The sequence below is a fragment of the Scyliorhinus torazame genome, chromosome 1, assembly GCF_047496885.1.
Source record: "Scyliorhinus torazame isolate Kashiwa2021f chromosome 1, sScyTor2.1, whole genome shotgun sequence".
In the NCBI taxonomy this organism is placed as follows: domain Eukaryota; kingdom Metazoa; phylum Chordata; class Chondrichthyes; order Carcharhiniformes; family Scyliorhinidae; genus Scyliorhinus; species Scyliorhinus torazame.
The window spans coordinates 316,191,415-316,211,068 of NC_092707.1; the positions used below are offsets into that span (position 1 = coordinate 316,191,415).

Genomic DNA, 19,654 nt, shown 5'->3' on the forward strand with positions numbered 1-19,654 from the left:
TTTGACATCAGGCTGGACGTCATGCACATAAGGCCTATGTCGCGAGGGCGAATGGCACTTTTGAGATGAACGCCTTTGCAGCTGCAAGTCCATTGGCTGTGGACACAAGGGTTTCCCCTTGGAGGCGGCCTGCATGTCCATCTCAAGAGTTGAGAACCTCAGTCATCTCGCGTACTTATTTTCATGGACTCTGTAGCGATTCAAGAAGGCTGTAAGCATGGTGGCAGAGGCTGATCTCAAGGATGAGCATCCGCTGTAGCTGGATCCGATAGCTGCTGCAGATGGAGAAGTGAATTCCGGGGACGAGGAATCTGCTGAAAAAGTGGCGCCTGGACCTAATTTGGTCTGAATGCTTACGTCGAAAGCAACTCTAGGCTTGCACCTTGTAAGAGATTAGCTTCTTTTGTCAAAGGATAACACCAGGGACCCACCGAGTGCCACCGGGAACATTGCAAACACCACCAAATCTCCGGTCGCAAACTACCAGGCAACTCAATGCCGGGAAGGATAATGCCCCTGCTGTTCCTAATTGCAGCATACTTTCGCGACAATCACTGGAAAAATCATGTTGAGACGGGTACAAAGTCTCCGCCCATTAGGAGTTCCAAGGAAGATACCCCAGTCACTGCACACAGAGTGGTCCTATAACAAAAGAAAAAACGAGCCTGTCTAGCGTCTACGGACCCTGATGACTGTTTCTTGAGGCCCCGCTTAAAAGTCCACACCGCACGCTCAGCCATTCCATTGGAAGCCGGGTGCTTTGGGGCGGTGCGAATATGCCGTATTCGGTTTATCTTCATAAAACCAGCTAACTCTTCATTCATGAAAGGAGTACTTTCCTAACAACATCCATAAGCCAAACATATTTTGTATTTCTACAAAATAGTAGGTTTGAATTCCTGACAGAAAACAGGTATTACTTTGAAGGTCTGGAGACATTCTTTCGCATGGAGAGAGACCAAAAATACACCACCTTTGTTTGAATGCAGCTCCCAACTGAAAACAAAACCAAAAACACAGCCACAAAGCAGCTCCCAGCTCAAAACGAAAGTAAAAGACAGAATCACAGCCCAGCTCCACCCACACAATGACATCACTGCAGCCATTTGATATAAAACACTTTTCTTAAAGGGGCCCTCACATGACAAACACCATAACAGTACACTGAACAACTTGGCAATTTCTGCTTTATATTTGTCTGGAGTTTGGTATATAATTATCATCTTCCTGGTTTTGGTTGATAGTAATGAGTGAAGTATATCTAACTAATAGCAAGTTTAACAGGCACGGCATACCTGGTAAGTAGCTATAAACAGAATTGTTTCCAAGGACACCTTGCATCCAAGGCAATGGTCTAGTAAAACAATTCCTTTCACAGGGTATTTTACCATTGCAAATCAGGACATAATGGTGCTTCAAGCAAGTGTTATACAAGAAGGTGGACTGATGTGCCTTTGTTTTAAAGAGAAAAAACATCTAGAGAACTCTTGCCAGCTCTTGGCAAAGAATGCTTTCTAGATTTTGAAGTGGTCAATGCCACAAAGCAGGTCAAAAGTAGTTTCTACTGAGCTGCCTGAATGCTTGAAAACTTTGAAGAGAAAATATAGCTTAAATTATTCTACAGTACTTCACCTTCTGTTATATACTCATTGCTGAATCATTTGCAAAATATTACTTGAAATTCGGCACAGAGCTGCAAATATAAGCCATGCTCTTACTTCAAGATCTCGTACACTTTTTAAAAATCCGGACATAAAAGTCTTAATCTGTAAAAAGAAAATACTAAAAATAAACTCAACAAGGCTTTAATCAAAATTGCTCTGAACGAATGAAAGTAACATAAATTCACAAGGTTCCAACAACTGGGGAAAAATAACTGCAGAGGGGCCATCAAGTGGCCAGTGAGAGGTGTCCTGTGTATTTTAGATGAAGCAGATACCCTTGAGCTACAGAGTAAATTATGCCTTCTTCACAGAAATACGTAATAGTTACTATATGGAAATAGGCCATTCGGTTCCAATAGCCCATGTCAGCACTAACCTATTTTGACTCCTGGTCCATCAGCAATTCATTTTCAGAATTCCTATTCACATATTCAGGTCACTACCAAGACCACCCTCCTACCCATCTGCATACGTTTCTCCAGTTGGAGAACCCTCTAAGAATTTTCTTGGGCTATGTTTTGTCCATTTAAGTTCTTTTGAAGCAGCTTTGGAAGCTTTCTGATGTGAAATATACAATGGGCAGAACTGTCTCTGTTTTTACAGAGTGTCACAATAGGCAGGAAAAATGGCATGGAAGCCGCCAGCCCCAAGGATGGCTTCCTGCACCCTATGTTAGGGAGTTAGTTTTCTAAAAATGGAGTGGTGGCTTCCACGTTGTCACACTGGTGGGGCAGGCTCCTAATACCGCTCGGATACAAAAAATAAAAAATGGAAGCCCTCTCCCCCCTGGGGGATATACTCAGCTGTACACCTCCAATGGGTTCTATTCACCAGGTGCACGTCGTGGGGGACATATTAGGAGTCATGTCATCGTGCCCTCATGCCGACGTGAATGAACAATCTAGGTGAGGGTGAGAACAATCGGGGGGTAAAATCCTGATTATTATATGTGAATGTATTCAAATGGGGATCCCAATGTTCATGTCAGGGTACGGGGACAATCAGAACAGGAAATAAGGTAGTGTAAACCAAATTTTGGAACACCAATGGGACTTCCCATTCCGGCTGCCGATCCTATCTCCTCCAAAACAGAAATGAATATATATATATATATATATATATATATATATATATAAAATTAGATATTATGCAGCAATATTTGTAACTTCTTTCTTTTCCTTAAAGCGTAGAATGATGCATCAGAGGCGGTGGCCATTAGGCACATTATGCCAGTGGTTTGCTGGAGTTACCCAATTAGTCCCACTTCACTGCTTTTTCTCCCACATTTTTGTACATTTTCTGCCTTCAAGTATTTATTCAAATCTCTTTATAAAACTATCAAATCTGCATCCATCATTCATTCAGGCAGCTCATTATGGATCATAACTCATTGTGTAAAAAGAATGTTTCCTCAAGTCACCTCTGGGTTTGGAAACAGTTTCTCTTTATTTACTCTATCAAAGCCCTTCATTATTATGAACACTTCTTCCAAATCTTCTCTACTCTGATCGAAATAGAACAACCCCAGCATCTCCAATCCCTCCACAAAGTCCTTCATCCATGTTACAATTCTAGACAGTCTTCACTACACTCTAAAACGATGGTGCCCAGAATTGGAACACATTGCTCCAACTGAAGACTAACCAGTGGAATAGAAAGACGACTAACCAGTGGAATAGAAAGGTTTAGTATAGTTTCCCTGCTTTGGTACATACCAATACAATTAAAGGCAAGTATTTCATTTGCCATTTTTTAAACACAGCTTTCTCAATATGCGCTGCATTCTTTAAAGATTTGTGTACACATACCATAGATGTCCCTTCGCCTGTGTTTGAATTAACATTTTTTGTATTAATTAAAAACTTGGTTAGCTTGATGGTTGTTAGAAAAAGCAAACAAGAGTAACACAAAGTGCAAGGTCATCTGTTAACTAAATTATTCCCCTGCAATCATAATTTTTTTTAAAAACACATCCTAATTTCTTGTAGTTCGAGTTCAAGACATTCATGAAGATGCGGTCAACTTGGCAAATTCCACAGAAAGAATCCTATCACTTACAAACATTGCCCTTAGTTTTTGCTGCAGCAAATGGCTCATTTCCAGTTAATAACAAGTGCAATGCAGAACATTTTACAGAAATACAAATGCACTCTTCCCTGGGAACTGAAATCCATTTCATACTACTGCTAAACACTGCTGCATCCTGCACATTTAAATGGCTCCTTGCCTAACCTCAGATTCTGTTTTTCAATGAGTACTCCTCTTTAAACAACAGCTGCTTTATCTTCAGAATGACTGGATAGACATTCTTGAGCACTACTCTAGTGTTAGATTGGCAACGCCTTTAGGGTCATGTTGGGTTTATAGTTGTTTAGCAGCGTTCTACCCAAAAACGGATTTATAACCTTGGCAAGTTCCTGCAATAAATTTGAGAGCTACAGAAATATTTTGGGTCGCTTTGCACAGCTGCAAGAAATCTCAATTCTGCAGGACCCTCACTTAGTCATTCAATCTTCTCATTTCCAGCTTTATGCCCTATAATATCTCCATTTACACTCGTAGCCATTTGGCAGTACAGAACTTGAGTATTGCTGAAAAGAAACATGGTGGCTAAGCTTTTGGCATTCATTAGGGCAGATCGCAAGATTATCAGCAGTAAAGGTAACAACAATTTATATTACATGAAAAGAGTGCCGATTGGTTTGCAAGTGAATTCTGATTGCTAGTGCCATTGCCATGGAAAATGCAGCAAGAAACAGTCAATTGCCAAGCTTTTGATTAAACCCAAACCAGGCAGGTTGACTGTTTCATCAAGGCCTTGCCATGGGGAATGAACTAGGCAATGGCTCTCCTCCAAACTTTTGTTTAGTTGAAAAAGGCATAATGCGTGGAACTGCTCAATTGGCAGTGAGATTAAGTACAGGTAAGACATGGTGAACAGCCTTAGATCATGCTACATGGCATAAAACGTTCTGGTCTGAGTGTAGTAAAGCTGCAGCATCGGACAGCGTTGAGATCAGTGTGGTGACTGCAAAGAAAGTTTTGAAGACACAGGCAGGGGCAGTGCCAAGTAAAGGGCTGATAAGTAGACAGATCCCTCATGGGGAGTTTGTAGCACGTCAGTTCAGTGAGTGGGACAGTACATTAAGAGGACCAGCACCAGGTTAGCTCAGTCAGGAAAGGCAAGTGACCGGGGCGTGGGCCAGATGGATAGTAGCGAGGATGTGTCAAGCAAAAAAAACGCGATGATTACACTGGGTGGCTTTGAGAATTACTGAAAAATAAAGATTGTTAGCGAGAAAATAATAAATATAATAATAAAAAGATGTTCTAGGTTGAAAGCAGCACATGGGGAGTGGGAAACCGGTAGGAAAAGGGTTAAATTGTTGGAACCTTAAGAAAACCTGCACTCAGGATAATTTAATCATTTTACAGGACATTATAATAATAATGGAGAACCCATGTCACAAGACTATGGCCCCAGCTTGTCTGCAGGAGATTCATTGTTCTACCCAGAGCAGGGAATACAAACCCATTAACGTCCCATCAAGGACTAACAGCATTATTTCAGGTTAAGGGAAACATTCTGAACATGATCTGGTAACTTGAAAACCCATTGTATGAGTAAATCGGTTTCCCATTTAAGGAGCTCAGGCAAAATCTCTACCGAAACCTACTGATCAAATTGTATTGTATGAAATTGATCGATGACGGCAATGCTTATTTGTAACTGTGACCATATATGCATGAAATCCCTGTAAAAATCAGATCAGAATGGTGCTAGCTGAAGGCAGTAGCATCTTCCTGGTTCTCCTGTTGTGCACATAGCCATTTTTCGAATAAACAAACCTTTTATCAACACCACGCGGTCGCAAAAGGACTCGGAGCATTTCTTCCCTCCAACAAAGATCATCGGGATATTATCAAAACGTCCATAAAATGCCCAGTTTGAATTGGATGCAGCTCATCTATTATCCAAATTCAAAATGTTTAAACATACAGAGCAATGTTTTTTTGGTTTGGGTGTGTCTGAACCAGAGAAGCAAGCCATTGAATTTTCCTAGAAATTGAGAATGAAGGTCTACACAAGCTGAACAGGTCAGGATTAACAAAAGAGTCAAAGAATAACCAAAAGATATGGGGCTGGATTCTCCGCTGTCGGGATTTTCCGTTACACGGGCAGCACACCCACGCCCGGGGATTTCCTGACGGCTTGGGGCTGCCCACAATGGGAAACTCCTTTGGCCGGCTGGCGGAACGGAAAATCCTGCTGCTGGTAGGGGCGCGCCGCACCAGGAAACTGGTGCGATGGGATGGAGAATCCCACCCTTGGACTATTTTGGAAGACCAGCTTAGAATCAGGTTAAACCTCTGTATTCATCGTTTAGAGTTCATATCATCCAACAACAGCCTACCAAATCCATAGACCACTGGCCAGCAGATGCAGAGAAAAGGGTACGTAGTGATTTTTCAAGATGCAGAATTAGGAAGCAAAATCGTTCTGTTCCACTCCCATCAAAGTGTTCCAGAAATATCTGTTAGACAAGCTCAAAACCTATCACTGAAGAGCTCCTCACCACAAGCATAAAGGGATCCCTGCAGGTCAACAAAGCTTACAGGCCAGAGGCACAACCTCAATTGTTGACATGTTTAGTAGATTAACCAAACCTAGCAAGACATTTGGAAGATGTGGCCTTCTGTATGTTCCAAGGAAATTACCAATTTTCCAGTAATTCTGAAAGGCATGTGACAGAATGGGCCACTGGCACAGCCAGTGCACTGGAACAAAGGCTGGAACAGCGACAAAGAGCCGTGCACTGAACCAAACAGTTTGTACACAATGAGTACCTACATACAAGAAGAATGACCATCTGGTATCTTGTCAAATCAAAAGTAAGTAAAAGTCACCAGAGTCCAGATGACCATAGGCTGCTTTCCTCTTTGAGGGGGAGAGCTGACGGGTGGTGATTTAATCGGAGGATCACCACACCCCAGGTGAGGGGCAAGGTTGAGAAATTGGGGTCTTCATGAATAACCTCAGCTGGTACAGGAATTGGACCCATAGTGTTGGCCTTGTTCTGCATCACAAATTAACTGGCCAGCCAACTGAGCTAAACCGTCAGATAATATACGAGGTGACTGATAAACAAAAAATGATATGCACGATGAAACGAATGATATGCACGATGAAACGAAGAGTGGTGAACACATTTCACACCTTCAATTTCACTGGGAAACAAATACCATCACACCTTCCAAAGTGTTTGCCAAGATTCAAATCATCTGCCCCAAGAAAGTTGGTAACTATTCGTTATTGGCCAAGATTTGACACAGGGTCAAGGACCATCATATTACCTCTATAAATTCTAAAAGACAGTATCCGAAGACATGGCAGCAATGACAAAAACTACCACTGCGCAACTTTTGGCATACAATGATACATTTATTACATGTGCAGAATCCATAGTCCTGGAGTGTAAGTACCATCAATTATCCTTGGTGTCACAGACGTTCTACATTGTGCAGACTAAAGGCCCAGCAATTGTAGGTTTACAAGCATGCTGTGGCCTCAGACTAGTGATAATCCATAGAATCAGCCAGATTTCACATGGCAGATCAATCTCCAAAATGACTCGTATCACCTCAGTTCGCAACCTAACATAGACAATGAATTATCCAGAATGTTTCAACAAATTTGGCAGTTTCAAGGAGCTACAACATTCCACTTACAGAAGAATACAAGTCTGCCAATTAACCTTCTATATTTTGTGCAACACAACTGACAACATCGCTACAAGAAGAAACCGCAAAAGACTCCACATCACAGAAACGGTGAAAAAACATTACTGAAGGATGGCCTGATTCAATTCAACATGTCCACAAACACGGAAAACCATTTTGGCCTTACAGGATATGTGGGGCATCTCTTGGGGAGTTATTTTTAAAGACAGGCAGATCACACCAGAATGTTTGCGATCTGATATTCTTCAATTGCATAATACATCAAAAAGCACAATTATTGTGCACACTAAGTGCTATTTTCACTTTATTTGGCGTGTCAAGAGAGATCATTATGGATAATGGTCTGCAATTTTTAGTAGCCATTTCAAAATATGTGGATGTAGATTATTGATCACATGACTTCGACCCATTACCCCAAATCTAATGGCCTAGCTAAATGAATGATTCACATGGTGATATCCCTCATTTTCAACTGTAGACAGACAAAGCAAATCTATATATTGCAATGTTACAACGGAGAGCGACGCCTTCAACAGCAACTATTCCACCATCGGCAGGGCTCATGTTCGACAGACCAGTGAGTACCAATTTACTTACTCTTACACATTCTATCTCAGAAACTAGAAGTTCTATATAATTATGTAATGGTAATCAAACATGAACATGTTTTGTAAATGGTTATATCTTTGAAAGGGGAAAAGTATCTTTCAAAGGGGAAAGTTGTAATATGCCCTTAACGGATGGTAGCAGGCCATCTCGAGAAGGAAAGTATATCATGTGATCCAGCCTCAGTTCCATTTTGGCCTGGAGCAGAACACAGTACACACAGCTCTCATGTCTTCAAGCTTTCCATGATTATATGTTCCCATTTGCCAACTCTGGATAAATGAAACCATTGTGTTTACAAAATCCCTTATGAGCAAATGGTGCCTTTATATCATTATAAAAACACAATAATCAGCACTCATGCAGTATAAATTGTTGTTCCCTTTACCATTGGTAATCTTGCAATCTGTTCTGATGAGTGCAAGACAAAAGTTTAGACAGCATGTCTCGGTTTTCCAAATTTACATTAGATCCAAGTTTTTTTTTAAGTGGTGCAACCGATTGGTGCAATAGATTAGGCGTCTTCACTTTTGGAATTGAAGTTCCAATCCATCCCAGATTACCCAGACTTTGCAGTGATTAGCACTAAATTGACAATTCCACTTGAGGTGCAGCCTATAAAAATGTCACATTGGTGCTGTAAACACGCTTTTCTGAAGTGAGAAGGGAGACAGACTGCTACGGTAACGTACAGGAACTGTTAATCTATATCTAACCTGGAAGTGCTTAGTGTTGACATTGGGTGCCTGAAACGGAAAGTGTTCTATTCATCACCGTGAACAACTTTAGCCTTCATAAATACAAAATTCTGCAAAGATAATTTTAGTATGGCCATCTTCATATCAATTTTCCATTTCCATTTATTGCAAATGACATTACCACTTTAGGAACTAATTACATATTTAAAAACCTGCCAAAATACGATCTTTTATTGAGATTTTGTTTCAAAGAACAAGATATTAGTCACACTATTAACATGTTTCATGTCAGCTATTTAATCAAGCAGTGTAAACAATTTGAATTTTACAAACCTCCATAAAACTAATGGTTTCATCAGAGAAGCACATACTAAAACATGCCAACCAAACCAATTCTCTACATTTAAAAATTATTTATGCCTTTTACAAAAATGTAACCATTAAGGTATCCAACATTTCTGGAACATTTTAAACTGGTTCACAAACTGCACTACAAAGCCGATCCCGGTGTACAAAAAAAAAAGGCATGGGTCGGGTTTGCAGTTAACAAATGGCGGAAGTGTACAGGTCGGTTTTCTCCCGAGTCCAGAGCAAGATTCTGCCCCAAGAATCAAAAATAAAGTGAGGACAGGGAAGTTTCTAAGCTACTAATTCTAGAAACTATATTCAGGAAAAGTACAAGTTTGCAGTTATTTAGATGATTCCCTTTCTTAGTCATGATTTCGCGCCAAATACAACATATCGTACTTCTTATTTGTGTTTTTTCTGCATAAGCAAGATCACAGAAACAAAGACATTTCAGCACAGGAGATGCCCTGTCCAGGCACTTAGTCCGTGGCACTGCTATCTATCCTTTTTTTAAAAAATATGTTTTTATTCAGAATTTTTCAATAACAATATTTTCCACCTTACAAACAACCCCCCCCCCCCCCCCCCCCCCGTAAAAAAGAAAAGAAAAAGAACTCGCGTGGCAAGACATGAACATCGCAAGTCAATAAGATACAAAACTTTGTACATTGGATTCTTCCCGTACATGTCAGTTTCCGGATCATTCATGTGTTTTCTTGCTCAAATGCCCCCAAGAGAAACCCCCCTTCCCGCCCCCCCCCCCCCCACCCCCACGAACGATGTCGTCCCCCCCTCCCCCCCTGGGTCCGACCTTCATCTAACGCTCCGCGAGATGGTCTAGGAACGGTTGCCACCGCCTGTAGAACCCCTGCGCAGACCCTCTCAAGGCAAACTTTATCCTTTCCAACTTGATAATTCCTGCCATATCATTTATCCAGGCCTCCAGGCTGGGGGGCTTCGCCTCCTTCCACATTAGCAAGATCCTTCGCCGGGGTACTAGGGACGCAAAGGCCAGAATGCCGGCCTCTTTCGCCTCCTGCACTCCCGGCTCGTCCACTACTCCAAATAGTGCTAGCCCCCAGCTTGGCTTGACCCGGACTTTCACCACCTTCGATACTGTTCCCGCCACTCCCCTCCAGAACCCCTCCAGTGCCGGGCATGACCAAAACATATGGACATGGTTCGCCGGACTTCCTGAGCACCTCCCACATCTGTCCTCCACCCCAAAGAACCTGCTCAGCCTCGCCCCCGTCATATGCGCTCTATGAACCACCTTAAATTGTATCAGGCTAAGCCTGGCACACGAGGAAGACGAATTAACCCTACTTAGGGCGTCAGCCCATAGCCCCTCCTCAATCTCCTCCCCCAACTCCTCCTCCCATTTACCCTTCAGCTCCTCTACCAAAGCCTCCCCTTCTTCTTTCATCTCCTGGTATATCGCCGACACCTTGCCCTCCCCGACCCATACGCCCAAAATCACCCTATCTTGAACCCCCTGTGCCGGGAGTAGCGGAAATTCCCTCACCTGCCGCCTCACAAACGCCCTAACTTGCATGTACCTGAAAGCGTTTCCCAGGGGTAGCCCAAACTTCTCCTCCAGCGCCCCCAAACTCGCAAACTTCCCGTCAATGAACAGGTCCCCCATTCATCTAATCCCTACCCGATGCCAGCTCTGAAATCCCCTGTCCATCCTTCCTGGGACAAACCGATGGTTGTCTCTGATCGGGGACCACACAGAGGCTCCCGTCGCACCCATGCCGTCTCCACTGCCCCCAGATCTTTAGCGTTGCCGCCACCAACGGGCTCGTGGTATACCTTGTCGGCGAGAGCGGCAGCGGTGCCGTCACCAGCGCCCCCAGGCTCGTTCCTTTGCAGGACGCCATCTCCAACCTCTTCCACGCCGCCCCCTCTCCCTCCATCACCCACTTACGGATCATTGCCACGTTGGCTGCCCAATAATAACCACCCAAATTCGGCAACGCCAACCCTCCTCTATCCCTGCTACGCTCGAAGAATCCCCTCCTTACCCACGGGGTCTTGCTCGCCCACACAAATCCCGTAATTCTCCTGCTTACCCTCTAAAAAAAGGCCTTAGTGATCACAATTGGGAGGCATTGGAATACAAAAAGAAATCTCGGGAGGACCACCATTTTAACCGACTGTATCCTACCCGCCAGCGAGAGTGGCAACATGTCCCACCTTTTAAAATCCTCCTCCATCTGTTCCACCAACCGTGACAAATTAAGTTTGTGCAGTGCCCCCCAGCTCCTAGCTACCTGAATCCCCAAGTATCGAAAGCTCCTTTCCACCCTCCTCAACGGTAGGTCGTCTATCTCTCTTCCCTGGTCCCCCGGATGGATCACAAAGAGCTCACTCTTCCCCACATTGAGCTTATAGCCCGAAAAGTGTCCAAACTCCCGTAGGATCTGCATTACCTCAACCATCCCCTCCACTGGATCCGTCACATACAGCAACAGGTCGTCTGCGTACAGCGACACTCGATGTTACTCTACCCCTCGAACCACCCCCTTCCATTTCCCCGACACCCCTGCCTCGTCCCTCGATACAGCCGGAAATACTCCGACCTCCGCCGGTTCGTGACCACACTCGCCACCGGGGCTTTATACAGGAGCTTAACCCAACTGATAAACCCTCCCCCAAACCCAAACCTCCTCAACACTTCCCAGAGATACTCCCACTCTACCCGATTGAAGACCTTCTCCGCGTCCATGGCTGTCACTATCTCCGCTTCTCCCTCCACCGATGGCATCATTATCACATTTAGGAGCCTTCGCACATTGGTATTTAACTGCCTACCCTTTACGAATCCCATCTGGTCCTCGTGAATCACCCCCGGGACACAGTCCTCAATCTTCATGGCCAACATTTTTGCCAGCAACTTAGCATCTACATTAAGGAGCGAGATCGGTCTATACGACCCACATTGCAGTGGGTCCTTATCCCGCTTCAAGATCAAAGAGATCGTCGCCTCCGACATTGTCGGGGGCAGGGTCCCCCCCTCCCTTGATTCATTGAAGGTCCTTACCAGCAACGGGGCTAACAGGTCTACTTACTTCCTGTAGAACTCCACCGGGAACCCATCCGGCCCTGGGGCCTTCCCTGCCTGCATGCTCCCCAGTCCTTTAACCAGCTCCTCCACCCCAATTGGCGCCCCCAAACCAGCCACCTCCTGCACCTCCACCCATGGGAACCTCAACTGATCCAAGAATCGCCGCATCCCCTCTTTTCCCCCTGGGGGCTGGGACCTATACAGTTCCTCGTAAAAGGCCTTAAAAGCCTCATTCGCTTTCCCTGCACTCCGCACCGCAGTTCCCCTGCCATCTTTGACTCCACCTATTTCCCTCGCTGCCATCCTCTTACGGAGCTGGTGTGCCAGCATCCGGCTCGCCTTCTCCCCATATTCATATATCGCCCCTTGTGTCTTCCTCCACTGTGCCTCTGCCTTCCCGGTGGTCAACAGGACGAACTCCGTCTGGAGACTTCGTCTCTCCCTGAGTAGTCCCTCATCAGGAGCCTCGGCATAGCTCCTGTCCACCCTTAAAATCTCCCCCACAAACCTCTCCCTTTCCCTGCCCTCTCTCTTCACCCTGTGAGCCCCAATGGAGATGAACTCTCCCCTGACCACCGCCTTCAGCGCCTCTCATACTGCTCCCACCTGCACCTCCCAGTTGTCGTTAGCCTCCAGATACCTTTCAATACACCCCCGCACCCTCCCTCGTCTGCCAGCAGTCCCACATCCAACCTCCACAACAGGCGTTGGTCCCTCTCCTCCCCCAGCTCCAGCTCCACCCAGTGCGGGGCATGGTCTGAAATGGCTATGGCCGAATACTCCATTCCCTCCACTTTCGGGATCAATGCCCTGCCCAGAACAAAAAAATCTATCCGGGAGTATGCCTTATGTACATGGGAGAAAAAAGAAAATTCTCTGGCCAAAGGCCTGGCAAATCTCCACGGATCTACTCCATCTGATCCATAAACCCCCTAAGCACCTTGGCCGCAGCCGGCCTCTTCCCCGCCCTAGATCTGGAACGATCTAATGCTGGGTCCAGCACCGTTTTAAATCCCCACCCATTATCAAACTCCCTACCTCCAGGTCCGGAATACGCCCCAACACCCGTTTCATGAATCCAGCATGGTCCCAGTTTGGGGCATATACATTCACCAGTACCATCTCCGTCCCCTGCAACCTACCACTCACCATCACGTATCGGCCTCCCTTGTCCGCTACTATGTTCTTGGCCTCAAACGACACCCCCTTTCCCACCAGTATTGCCACCCCTCTATTCTTCGCATCCAGCCCCGAATGGAACACCTGCCCCCCCCATCCCTTCCTTAACCTGACCTGATCTGCCACCTTCAGTTGTGTCTCCTGAAGCATGACCACGTCTGCCTTAAGTCCCTTTAGGTGCGCGAACACTCGGGCCCTCTTAACCGGCCCATTTAGGCCTCTCACATTCCACGTGATCAGCCGGATTGGGGGGTTACCCCCCCCCCCCCCCCCCCCCCGCCGACTAGCCATCTCCTATCTTACCCCAGTCCCGTGCTCGCGCCTCCCGCACCCTCCAGTCCCCCAGGCGGGGAATCCCCGCCCACCTCTTCCATTTTCAGTTCCCCCTCAGACAGTGCAGCAGCAACCCTAGAATTCCCACCCCCACCCCCCTAGATCCACATCTAGCTCTTTTGCTCCCCCGATATTACTTCCGTGAGTCAGCTGACTTCTGCTGACCCCGGCTTCCCCCACCTTCCCGTTGATCTCCCCCGTGTGGGAGTCTCTCCTCCTCTTTACCTTCCTCCAATCTCCCCCCCCCCCCCCCTTTTGGCGCGAGAAAAAGCCCGCGCTTTCCTGAACCAGCCCCGCCCCCTATGGCGCAGCTCCTGTTGCGGCCATTATCCCAGTTCCCTCAACCCCGAGTCTCACCTCCCTCCAGCACCGACGCCCACATTCCCCATCATCATCATCATCTTGTCTACAGAAAAGAAAAAAGGAAATTTTAGGAATTTTAACCAGAACGCTACCCACATCCCCATCCATCAACCCACCCATGAAATATTCTTTACCCATATTTACAACCCCATATACAACCACATCCCCTCAGTTCGAGTCCAGTTTTTCCGTCTGAATAAAGGTCCAAGCCTCTTCTGGCGTTTCAAAATAATGGTGTCGGTCCTGATAAGTGACCCACAGTCACGCAGGCTGCAGCATGCCGAACCGGACTCTTTTTTTATGCATCACCGCCTTGGCCCGGTTGAAGCCAGCTCTCCTCTTTGCCACCTCCGCTCTCCAATCCTGGTATATTCGGATCACCGCGTTCTCCCATCTACTGCTCCGCACCTTCTTGGCCCATCTCAGCACACTTTCTTTGTCCGCGAAGCAATGGAACCTTGCCACTATCGCCCTTGGCGGCTCATCAGCCCTGGGTCTCCTCGCCAGGACCCGGTGAGCCCCTTCCAGCTCCAGGGGGGTCGGAGAGGCCTCCACACCCATCAGCGAATGGAGCATCGTACTCACGTACGCCCCGGCATCAGCTCCCTCCACTCCTTCGGGAAGACCCAGAATCCGGAGACTCTTCCTCCTCGACCTGTTCTCCAGGACCTCAATTCACTCGGCCCACCTCCTGTGCACCGCCTCGTGCGCCTCCATTTTTACCGCCAGGCCCAAGATCTCGTCCTCGTTGGTATTCACTTTATCATTCACCTCACGAAGCTCCACCGCCTGGGTCTTCTGGGTCTCCTTCAGCCCCTCGATCGCCAACAGCATTGGTGCCAGCACCTCAGTTTTCAGCTCCTCCACACATCGCTTGAGGAACTCTTGCTGGTCTGGCCCCCACGCTGCTCGCTCTCCGCCCTCGGCCATCTTGCCTTCTTCCCCTCGTTTTGGTCGCTGCTCCAGGGCCCCTTTCCTCGTCGTTCCGCCACTGATCTCTGCCATATATTATGAGGGGGGGGAACCTCACTGCACCTTCCCACATGGGATTAAATCGAAAAAAGCTCCGTTGGGGCTCCTCTGGAGAGCCTGAAAGTCAGTTGTCGCGGGAGCTGCCGAAAGGTGCGGCTTAGCTCCGCATCGCCGCAACCGGAAGTCGACTGCTATCTATCCTAATCACCTATTCATTCCCTGTCCATTCTCCATGTTAGACTCCAAAAATGTTCACAATTTTACATATATCAGAGAGAGGACCATGTTTTCTTTAAAAATACTTTGTTTTGAAAAGGTTAATAGCTATTCATAACACACAAGCACTATATAAATGTATTTTTCAAAAATTTCTTATCTGTGCTCGTTGATTGCAAGATGTATAAAAATCTACATCATAGCACTCTGAAGTATTTAAGATGCTGAATTTGAAGTTTACTATTAAATCCTGCAAAATAAGAAATCATGCTTAAAAAGTCCAAAACCAAGAATATGAGCATGCCTCCCAAACTTTCCCAGTGATTATCCAAGTTTATTCACCTATTAAAAAAAGGACAGAGCTTCTGTATCTTTTCTTTTGAATAACAATTAAGCACAGAGAAGAATGTCTTTTGTGCAAGAAAGAGTTTGTACTGCTGGCAAAATGTCGAAATGATCTTTTTTTACTGGAAGCACCTATAAAGTATTAAAACTTTATTTTTAAGAGGTTGTATTGTTGAAAAGAGTTTGTGGTTTGAATATAGAAAGCTTTCATAATATAAAAGTCATTTTAGACATCTTAAGGATTAAAACACTCCAGAAATTCTGTACAGACTAATGGATATTACATAGTCCTTTTACGCACTGAATTTATTTCAAGAACATTAGAACATCAAATAATTGTAAATCGCTGTTTTAATTTTGCCGTGTTACTAAAAGAAAACTGGTTTGAACTGGATGAATCAAGAGCAAGCTTGCTCCAAACACTTTCCTTCCATAGAAGCTGTTTGCAGAATTCCCAGGAGTGAATAATGCTATTAGTTTATGCAGTCTCAATACTCGCATAGCCCTGGTATGTACAACAGGCACACCCAAGTAACCATTCACATTATGGAAAATATTCAGCTTTTAGTTGCATTCCAGTTAGTGAGCACATTATATAAACAAGGAAGTAATACATAATTAACTATGATAAACAGTCAACACAAATATAAATTTATTTTGGCATAAACATTTTAAGATGACCATAGTGCCAAATCACATGCAAACATTCCTAAAAATTGCGTTACAGGATCAAAAATTGCTGAGCATAAGTGAAAATAATTTAGTAAAACTTAGGAAATTTATTACAGTGGGGAAAATAAATTGTCCTTTTTCCTCTCAGTGAACTCCTTGCAACAATTCACAAACTTACCTGCCCTATTTCCCTTCCTAATGTTTCTAGGTACCAGATTTACAGGATGACCTATTCCAGGACTTCTCCAAGGTTAGTTATCCAGGATACGTGGCGCTTCTAAATTCATACCAAAGGAGAGGGCTTCTTTTGATGCCTTTTCAATATTGTACAGATAATTATCACACGGAAAAACAATAGCTCACGTTATATACCAATAACTCTTGAGAACAATCTGACTGGAAATCAAAAAAACAAAGTTATACTTGCAATAAAACTTCTAATGGAGTTATTAAATTTATGTAGTCACTCTCAGTCTTGAGCACAGGAGTCACCATGATACATATAAAATTCATATAGTCATAGGATAGAAGCACATCACCTCAAATATTCACAAGATGAAGACTGGTGTAAGAACTCAGTAATTATTTTTAAATAATTATTTGAAATTAAGTTTCTTGTTAATTTGAAACTTGCGAGGTTCATACATTCTTTGCTAATTGCCTGTATTTTTAGATAGTTCAAAGAAACGTATTTACAAAGGGAGCTGTTAGAGCACGGTATACTTTGTCACAGGGAGTAGTGTTTCTTCAAGCTAGATAAATGTGAAGCAGAGGAAGATGTACAAATATAAGCAAGATAATGGCAGTGAGTTCAACTTACGTATTGCTCTAGTAAAGCAATGCCTATTTCTGTACTTCAGTGGTTTGATCGCGGTTACAAAATGACTAAGTGGCAGTGGTTATAATAAATGGCAAGAGGAAGCAAGACTATTATAGTTGTAAACATATCAGCATTTGAAACAAATCATTTTGCAGTCTTGATCGTTTAAAGCCATAGAGCTGCATAATTGTATGAGAGGCAAGTCCTAAATAAATATACCCATTTTGAAAAAGTATCATCTATATCAAGAAGTAGAACTGAATGTTGCCATCTCTTGTGATTATAGAATAGGGAATTGAGCAATTTGGTTTTGGGAAAATACACTCTCTCAAAATGAACAATGATTTCTCCTGGAAGTCCAGCTTCAGTTCTCAGAAGGCAGTGACAGCAGATCTGGCAGGAGCGAGACAAAAATGTTAAATTCCAGGGTCCAGCAAGTCCTGAGAGACTTTTAAATAATCTAGTGGTCAGGTATTGCCATTTAAAAACTCAGTCAAAAAAATATATTCCCGAGCCGGCGCCAGAACATGCTCCGAGCGCATTCCGAAAAAGGACAAGCCTTTATTAATTAATTTGGAAGAATTGCAACTAAAGAATCAGCTTTAAAGGCCAGGATTCATTGCTTTCGCAACCCTAAATAATAGTGCTGAAAAGGTGAAGTCTGCAGCCAATTAATCCAAACAGTCATTGGTCAAAATCTTTGTAGGACTGAATGCAAGCACCATTGCATCAGGAGTCTTCCAGGGCCGGCAGACGCGGGTGAACACCTGGTCTTCAAATGAATGGCAGCGCGATCTAGAATTTAAGCAACTTCAAAGCTGAACCACACTTTTAACATTTTTAAGCATGTGTCAGGAACACACTCTTCCAGATCAATTTGGACTGTCCAAGACCCAGATCAACCAAATTCACCACCCTCTGCGAGTAGTTCCTCCTCACCTCCATTTTAAATCTACCGCCTCGCAACCTATATCTGTCCCTCTCATTCTAGATTGCCCCACAAGGGGGATCATTTGGTTTACGCTTACTTTATCAATCCCTTTTAGTATTTTATAGTCCTCGATCAAATCCCCTCCCATTCTTTTAAACTCCAGCGAGTATAACCCCAAACTGTTTAATCTCTCCTCATAAGTCAACCCTTTCATCCACGGAATCAATCTGGTGAACCTCCTCTGAACAGCCTCCAATGCCACCACATCCATCCTCAAATAAGACCAAAACTGGACACAATACTCCAGATGCTGATCTCACCAACACCTTATACATTTCCAACAACACTTTTCTACTTTGATACTCCAGTCCTTTTGCAATGAATGCTAAAATTCCATTTGCCTTTTTTATTACATGTTGTACTGCATACTGACTTTTTGGAATTGCAAAGACATCTAGATCCCTCTGCCAGATGCATTTTGGATCCGCTTTCCATTTCGATAATAATTTACCGTTCTATGTTTTTGGCCAAAATGGATAACCTCACACTTATCCACATTAAATGCCATCTCCAAATTTTGGACCATTCTCCATGCCTATCTATATCCATCTGTAAACTCTTTATCTTCTCTTCACTGCCTGCTTTCCCATTTATTTTAGTGTCATCCGCAAATTTTGCTATGACACACTTTGTCTCTGCTTGCAGATCATTTATATAGATTGTAAACAGTTCAGGTCGAGGACTAAACCCTTATGGCACCCCGCTAGCTACAGTTCTCCTGCCAGAAAAGGACCCATTTATCCAAATTTGTCAATGATACATCTCGCTGGGGGTGGGACCCAGGGAAGAGATGCCAGATGTTGTTTATCAAAGATGACAGGAGAACCATTGCTTTGAGAAGTTTGGATAAGTGGAGGGGGGTGGTGGCATAGGGTTTGCTGTATGCCAATGACTTGTACATTACGGACCCGGTTTTCTGCGATGGAAGGTATAATGGGGCTGTTATGGAAGTTCTGCGCTTTCTCCGGGCAAAAATTAAATTTAGAGAAAAGCAAATGTTTTCCGGTCACTCCACCAGGGAAGGTGTTAACTTGGTGATACTGCCGTTTCGTTTGACAAGCTCTCATTTTAGATACTCCATTTCATCACTCCACGTGATATCAAGAAACAGCTGAAGACACTGGATACTGCAAAGGCTATGGGCCCTGACATATCCCAGCAATAGTACTGAAGTCTTGTGCTCCAGAACGTGCCACACCCCTAGCAAGCTGTTCCAGTACAGCTACAGCACTGGCATCTACCCAGCAATATGGAAAATTGCCCAGATGCTTCCTGTACACAAGAAACAGGACAAACCCAACCTAGCCAATTACCACCCTATCAGTCTACCCTTCATCATCAGCAACGTGATGGAAGAAGTCATCGACAGTGCTATCAAATGGCACTTACTCAGCAATAATCTGCTCATGGATGCTAAGTTTGGGTTCCGCCAGGGTCACTCTGCGCCTGACCTCATTACAGCCTTGCTTCAAACATGGCAAAAGAGTTGAATGCCAGAGGTGGGTGAGAGTGCTGCCCTTGACATCAAGGTTGTATTTGACCGAGTATGGCATCAAGGAGCACTAGCTAAACTGGAGTCAATGGAAATCAGAGGGAGAAAACTCTGCTGGTTGAGTCTTACCTGGCACAAAGGAA

At 44.6% G+C, this 19,654-nt stretch overlaps 1 protein-coding gene across 4 annotated transcripts in view; it reads right to left on the minus strand.

The window, feature by feature from the left end:
* Positions 1 to 19,654, minus strand: part of sptbn1 (spectrin, beta, non-erythrocytic 1) — a 369,807-nt gene that overhangs the window by 308,789 nt on the left and 41,364 nt on the right. The gene's annotated exons all lie outside the window — the stretch shown is intronic.